Here is an 8323-nt window from a genome sequence, read left to right as displayed (position 1 = left end):
GTTTGGAGGAAAAGGGGGAGGCTTGCAAGCCAAAGAACACCATCCCAACCGTGAAGCACGGTGGTGGCAGCATCATGTTGTGGGGGCCTTTGCTGCAGGAGGGACTGGTGCACTTCACAAAATAGATGGCATCGTGAGGATGGAAAATTATGTGTATATATTGAAGCAACATCTCAAGACATCAGTCAGGAAGTTAAAGCTTGGTCGCAAATGGGTCTTCCAAATGGACAATGACCCTAAGCATACTTCCAAAATTGTGGCAAAATGGCTTAAGGACAATACAGTCAAGGTATTGGAGTTGCCATCACAAAGCCCTGACCTCAATCCTATAGAAAATGTGTGGGCAGAACTGAAAAAGCGTGTGTGAGCAAGAAGGCCTACTAACCTGACTCAGTTGCACCAGCTCTGTCATGAGAAATGGGCCAAAATTCCCCCAACTTATTGTGGGAAGCTTGTGGAAAGCTACCCAAAACGTTTGACCCAAGTTAAACAATTTAAAGGCAATGCTAACAAATACTGAGTTTATGTAAACTTCTGACCCAATGGGAATGTGATGAAAGAAAGAAAAGCTGAAATAAATAATTCTCTCTACTATTATTCTAACATTTCACATTCTTAAAATAAAGTGGTGATCCTAACTGACCTCTTCACCTTGGTGTTTGTGTATTGAGGTGTGTTACTTGTATATAACAGATTCAATTAAATAAAAAAAAAACAGATTAAGGGAAAGGGAATGTCAAGGGGGATACCTAGTCAATTTTCCAACTGAATGTATTCAACTGAAATGTGTCTTCCGCATTTAACCCAACCCCTCTGAATCAGAGAGGTGCGATTACTCATAAAATGCTCAGGAGCACTAACAAGCAGCAGATCTCTCTGTTGTGTTTACAAGATATCCCAGGGCCTCTTGGAGAGGACCATCTTTGAAGTTTAGTGCATTATCAAATTGTACTGACATGTCAGGATACTGCTGAGCAAAGTGCTGCTCAGCACTCGCTGTTTTCTTCAGATGAGAAGGGATCGGTCCTAAAGATTTATACCCTGATCAATGTAGATCCCACATCTCCCCGCTACATGTCTGCCTGTACTGTGGAGCAATGCACCAGCTCCTCCCCAGTCTTTTAAGGGCATCCTCATTCATACTCTGCCAAATGATTGGGTATTCCTTTGCCTGCAAGATTGTGAGATGGTACACCAAAAAATAAGCAATGTTAAGATAACTATTTGAATTCAGCAAATTTAAGAGATAAAGAATATGGACAAATGGCATATTTTTGTTCCAGACGTCACTAACACCTCATTTAACTAATTGTGGTTTAAATTGTAGGCCAAGAATAGTTGAACATTGTGTTTGTCCTGGGCAGTAATACAAATGTGCACAGAGTGCAGTTTCCTGGGACAGAAATCACCCACGTCTGTATTTTAGAATGAACTTCAGGTGTTATAATGAGCTGACAATTGTGCGTGAAAGAGAATAACATGAGTGGACTGAAAAGTATATATATATACTGTATATCATTTTAATTAAAATGACAACAATATAATACAATGCAATATAAAGACAATACGAATGGCCACTCCACTGTGGGTGCTCTGGTCATTGGGTAAGCTTGCCCCCACCCGCCCATAGACGCTGGCAGGGTGCCACCAGGACCAGCACACACAGTGTGAAACCAAAACACTAAACATAAATAACTAAACACAAAACATACAATAATCGCATTCCCACCCTCAAACCTGATTGGAGGACCTCAAGCAGTTATACTGTGTATTTGTGTATGCATGTATTCCCACATTTATTCAATCAAACCTTCAGACAAACCTATCAACCCATCTTTCCCAGTAAATCATCATTCTGCCGTTTCCTCTTGCAATACATCCCTCATTTCTACCATTGTGTCTCACTAAGGACTTGAACCCTTCTGTCTCTCTCTCTCTCTCTCGCTCTCTCTCTCTCGCTCTCTCTCGCTCTCTCTCTCTCTCTCTCTCTCTCTCTCTCTCTCTCTCTCTCTCTCTCTCTCTCTCTCTCTCTCTCTCTCTCTCTCTCTCTCTCTCTCTCTCTCTCTCCTCTCTCTCTCTCTCTCTCTCTCTCTCTCTCTCTCTCTCTCTCTCCTCTCTCTCTCTCTCTCTCTCCCTCTCTCTCTCCTCTCTCTCTCTCTCTCTCTCTCTCTCTCTCTCTCTCAATTCAATTCAATTCAATTCAATTCAAGGGGCTTTATTGGCATGGGAAACATGTGTTAACATTGCCAAAGCAAGTGAGGTAGATAATATACAAAAGTCAAATAAACAATAAAAATCTCTCTCTCTCTCTCTCACACAGACGTTTACCGATTTGCTCGTCTGTCCTATGCACCTTGTTTTTGAAGACCCCCCCACACACACACTGTTGATTGCTTTTAATTATTGTCAACTGTGCTTAATTGTTTATGTCATATTTGAAATATAGTTCTAGGTTCTGTAAACTGTCTAAAATGTTATGTTTTCAATGTTGCATGCTCTTCTCTTTGGTGTTTGTGTATGGAGGTGTATTACAGGTATATAAAATACATTCCATTAAAAATAAAGAAAGAAAAATAAAACAGATCACTGCTAAAACGCACAGCAGCACTAACTAGTAGCAGATCTCTCTGTTGTGTTTACAAGATATCAGAGGGCCTCATGAGGAGGACCATCTTTGTAGTTTAGTGCAGTATCAAATAGTACTGACATGTCAGGATACTGCTGAGCAAAGTGCACTTGCTCTGTTTACTTCAGATGAGAAGGGATCGGTCCCAAAGATTGATACCCTGATCAATGTAGATCCCACATCTCCCCTATACATGTCTGCCTGTACTGTGGAGCAATGCACCAGCTCTTCCCCAGTCTTTTAAGGGCATCCTCATCCATAAAGTATATGGACAAATGTCATTGTATTGTTCCAGCCGTCACTAACACCTCCTTTAATTAACTAATTGTTGTTTAAATTGTAGGCCAAGAATAGTTGAATATTGTGTTTGTCCTGGGCAGCAATACAAATGTGCTACTTCTGTATTTTAGAATGAACTTCATATGTTACAATGAGCTGACAATTATGTCATAGAGAATAACATAGTGGATGGAAAATGATATATATATCAGTGGGTGCTCTGGTCAGTGGGTGCCTTGTCCCCACCTGACCCGAGATGCCGTCAGGGCGCCACCAGGACCAGCACACACAGTGCTCACAGCGTGAAACCAAAACACTAAACATAAATAACTAAACACAAAACATACAATAATCCCATTACCACCCTCACCCCTGATTGGTGGACCTCAAAAAGTTATACTGTATATGTATATGAATTTATTCCCACATTCATTCAGTCAAACCTTCAGACAGCCACATATCAACCCATCTGTCCCAGTAAATAATCATTCTACCATTTCCTCTTAAAATACATCCCGCCATTCTACCATGGTGTCTCACTAGGGACTTGAACCTCCCCACCTGCAACATTTATGCCAAAATTGCCCCACCAAAAAAACATGATATTTCCTATTGAAGGACTGTGGTCCTTCAAATCCCCCAACAATACAGTTTGCAGGACCTGATATTATGGCATAACATTTTTGGACCTGACTCCAAAAACAAGCCACAGATTGACAGTACCATTCGAGATGCTGTATTGATTCTGTTTCTGCGTGGTAGTCTGCACAGAGATGACTGTTGAATGCCCCATATACTGAGCATTATTTTTGTAGTGCAAATGTTCTATAATATCTTAAATTGAAAAGCACCGATTGATGCGTCAAATGTTGTTTTGTATATCAGTTCATAAATCCAATGGGATGGTTTTAAGACATCGACAATCTGTTCCCAACTATCTTGAATTTTATGCAAAATAGTTGTGAACCCTCATGACGGTAGGTGACACTGATACATTCTACGATTTACATTGAGTGTACAAAACATTAAGGACACCTGCTCTTTCCATGACATTGACTGACCAGGGGAATCAAGGTGAAAGCTATGATCCCTTATTGATGTCACTTGTTAAATCCAATTTAATCTGTGTAGATGAAGGGGAGGAGACAAGTCAAATAATGATTTTTAAGCCTTGAGACAATTGAGACACAGATTGTGAATGTGTGCCATTCAGATGGAAATTGGGTAAGACAAAATATTTAAGTGCCTTTGAATGGGGTATGGTAGTAGGTGCCAGGAGCACCGGTTTGTGTCAAGAACTGCAACGCTGCAGATTTTTCACGATAACAGTGTCACGACTTCCGCAGAAGTCGGTCCCTCTCCTAGTTCGGGCGGCCTTCTAGCCATCGCCGATCCACCTTTCATTTTCCATTGGTTTTGTCTCTTCTTCCCTCACACCTGGTTTCAATTCCATTCATTACATGTTGTATATTTAACCCTCTGTTCCCCCCATGTCCTTGTCCGGAATTGTTTGTTGTAGGGCTTGTGCACGTTATGCTGGTGGATACCGGGTTTTGTTTGACCCATTAATTTATTGTTCTGTTGACGTTTTTTTTAATGTTTATTAAATGACACCGTTGTAAATCAGTTTTTCGCTCTCCTGTGCCTGACTTCTCTGCCGCCAGTACGCACCCCGTTACACACAGTTTCCTGTGTGTAAAATAAATGGCCCACCACCGAAAGGACATCGAGCCATTTTGACACAACTGTGGGAAGCATTGGAGTCAACATGGGCCAGCATCCCTGTGGAATGCTTCGACTCCTCGTAGAGTCCATGCCAAGATGAATTGAGGGTTTTCATAGGGCAAAAGGGTGTGTGCAACTAAATATTAAGATGGTGTCCTTATTGTTTTGTGCACTAAATTTGTCATTTTAAGCCATTATCATTTTTAATAGGTTAAAGACAAACTAATTCATTGTTTTCTCTTTTCAGTAACTGCCTCTTCCTTTTTGTGGCAGAGCTGCAATGAGTTGGTTATAATTTTGTAATGAGCATACATTTCCTTCACCTTGATTAATTACTTGTGTGACAATTTTACCGTTTCATTTAAAAAGCAAGATACTTTAAACAGGGTTCCATTGTCAATCCACCTGAAATGGATAGTTTTAATCTGTATAACAGCAAAGAGCCCCCTTTTAAAAGTTGGATGTATTTAGATACAATTTCGGTATAATAGAAGCTTTAAGAGAGAGGTTAAATATCTTAATATTTCATAGTTTTAGCCCTCCAAGCTCATTAAAATATTCCCATTTAGCTTTATCTGGTTTGCCATTCCATATAAAATGAAATATTTTTTGCTCACATGACTTGAAATGATAATCTCCTGGAGTCGGTAGAGCCATGGATAGATGTGCAAACTGCGATATCACTAGACAATTAAGCAGGGTAATTTTGATATAGATGGACAGATGTTTACATTTCCATGATTTCAAGACCCTATCTATTTTTCAAAGTTTTCTATCAAAATGAATAGTTGTAAGATCATTAAACTTTTCCCGGGATGTGTACGCCAAGCACATAAACTGCACCATCCGGGCATTTAAAAGGGAGACCACATAGCAATTTAATCTAATCCGTAATCTAGTACACCTATCATAGTTGGGTTTTAATCCAGAGAAATTATCCAGGTCCTCAAAAAGACCCTTCACGGTTGAATTGGATCTGATTTGTACAGCTAACAATTCAATGGCCATAACAAACAAGTATGGTGATGAGGGAGAGCAACCTTGCTTTACATCTCTAAACAATTCAAAATTCTCACAGAAATAACCATTAATTATTATTTATTTACATCAAGGAGTGTTATGCATGACTTTTATCTATTTTATGAGAGATTCTCCGAAATCGAAATAATCCAGACATTTATAGATAAATTCTAGCATACTTTATGGAAGGCTTTCTCGAAATCTTCTATAAAGATTATACCTGGTTTCCCTGTTTTTCTATTTTTCTAACAATTGTCTAATGTTATCTCCAATATATCTTCCTTTTAAGAATCCTGTCTGATTGTGATGAATAATATTCAGTAAGACCTTCTTAATTCTATGAGCAATACATTTTGCCAATATTTCTGCATCGCAACATTAAGGGTGAGGGGCCTCCAATTTTTTTTAAAGACTGGCCGTTTATACTTTCCCCCCTGGCTGCTGCTTCAGTAGGACAGAAATCAGACCCTCGTTTTGTGATACAGTTTATCATTTATACAGTATATGAATAATTAAAACATGCTAATAGTGGATCTTTCTGTAATTCATAAAATGTTTGACGAATCTCTACTGGAATGCCATCAAGCCAGGTGTTTTGGAGTCAATTGTGTGTCTCTACTTCTACTTTTTTTATTAAACAGTAGTGATGTTGAACACTGCTGAATAAACTCCTGACTAAACTCATGGGATAGGGTGATTTTCATGCTGGACTGGAGGTGCCCAAGTTCTACATCTGTCTGGCTGATGGGGTGGGATGTGCTTCAACCTGAGAACAGAACAGAAACAAAAGGCCTTGTGGGGAGAAATTATACCTCACTACTTAAATTTCTACTAAGCTATGCGGAAGTGTTTTAAGAAGGTCATTCCAAGGATAATCTTGCCATTTGATTTTGAATTTTAAGACCCCTTGAAGTATCCCGAAAAAAATGTCTACAATTTTTTTAATGAAAATTGTAATTTGGCCTTATCTGCTATTAGGCCATACAAACGCATTGAATAACAGATTCACTTCATGAGAAAAACAGATAGTCCTCCCCCAAAATGTAAAAAAAGTTTTTTCTGAAGTGTCTGTCTTATATCTGAGAGGTATAAGAAACATCAGCAAACATGAATATATATATTTTTTTTTTACATGCGTTTGACATATTCTTTTCTGCCACTAAACTATACATATATATATATATACTATATCTCTATATATCATTCCATAAATGTTTTCAACTGGTAGCGGGGGACCTTCAGACAAGTCTTGTGGGTCCTGTGAGCATCCTAGAGCAAACCAACCAACATGTACATATACGTGGGAATCTCATTTTAGGATAATAGGGGTTGTACAGAACATTTTGTGACAAGACCAATTCTCGGGATGTCTCTGGACTGACAAACATTGCTCTAGCTCTGTCACCTTTCAGCTCAGATGCAGAAGTGCGACATAGGCAGATGCATCCAATGCAAAAAAAAACATATCTAGCTTAATTAAACTGAAATATTTTTATGGGGAATTGTTTATTGGGCTAATTAGATTTCAGCGGGGTGCGGACATCGACTTGTTTTTTATATCGGATGTTGTTAAAATGTCTTACCTCCAAACCAGTAGGGCACAACGGTTTTGTCCTGCCAAGCCAATTCAATGGAGTGAAATGAATTCATTAGTTGCCACCTGTCCCTGAAAAAATATGCAGTACCAGTCAAACATTTGGACACACCTATTCCTTCCAGGATTTTTCTATATTTTCACTATTTACATCACAACTATGTAATAACTCATGGAGTAACCAAATAAGTGTCAAACAAATGATAATATATTTTATATTTGAGATACTTCAAATTAGCCATCTTTTGCCTTGATGACAGCTTTGCACACTCTTGGCATTCTCTCAACCAGATTCACCTGGAATGCTTTTCTAACAGTCTTGAAGGAGTTCCCACATATCTTTTCTAGGCTGCATTTACAAAGGCAGTCCAAATTCTGATCTTTTTTTCAACTAATTGGTCTTTTGAAAAATCACATAAGATATTTTTATGTCAGATGTTTTTCAGATCTGATCTGATTGGTCAAAAGACCAATTAGTGAACAAAGATCAGAATTGGGCTGCCTATGTAAAGGCAGCCTATTTCGTCTACACCTGTCTGGAAATATGGGCACAATCAGAATGTGGACAAGATCAGGACAAAGAATGTATGTTAGAACCAGGTAGCCTATAAACAGGGCTTTTGTCTCCTTGGCAACCTAGGCAACTTTGACCTTCTACCCCGACAAAACAAACTTTTCTGTATTTATTTTGCTCTGGGGAAGGAATGCATCTTTCACAACTGGATAAACAAAAATTACAACTCCATACAGCATTAGCACCAACTGATCATTGAATATATACACATGGAACAAATCAGAATGTCAACAACCCATCAAACAGCGAGTACGGCCTGGGAACATTACTAGCTAATCTGAATTTCATCACCACCTGATCAATTCAACCCCTTCATGTAGGCTTCTCTCTCTCTCTCTCTCTCTCTCTCTCTCTCTCTCTCTCTCCTCTCTCTCTCTCCTCTCTCTCTCTCACTCTCTCTCTCTCTCTCTCTCTCTCCTCTCCTCTCTCTCTCTCTCTCTCTCTCTCTCTCTCTCTCCTCTCTCTCTCTCTCCTCTCTCCTCTCCTCGCTCTCTCTCTCTCTCTC

The sequence above is a fragment of the Salvelinus fontinalis genome, chromosome 5 (genome assembly GCF_029448725.1).
Source record: "Salvelinus fontinalis isolate EN_2023a chromosome 5, ASM2944872v1, whole genome shotgun sequence".
Classification (NCBI taxonomy): domain Eukaryota; kingdom Metazoa; phylum Chordata; class Actinopteri; order Salmoniformes; family Salmonidae; genus Salvelinus; species Salvelinus fontinalis.
The sequence above is the reverse complement of the archived record's forward strand: the minus strand, read 5'-3'. Positions refer to the sequence as shown.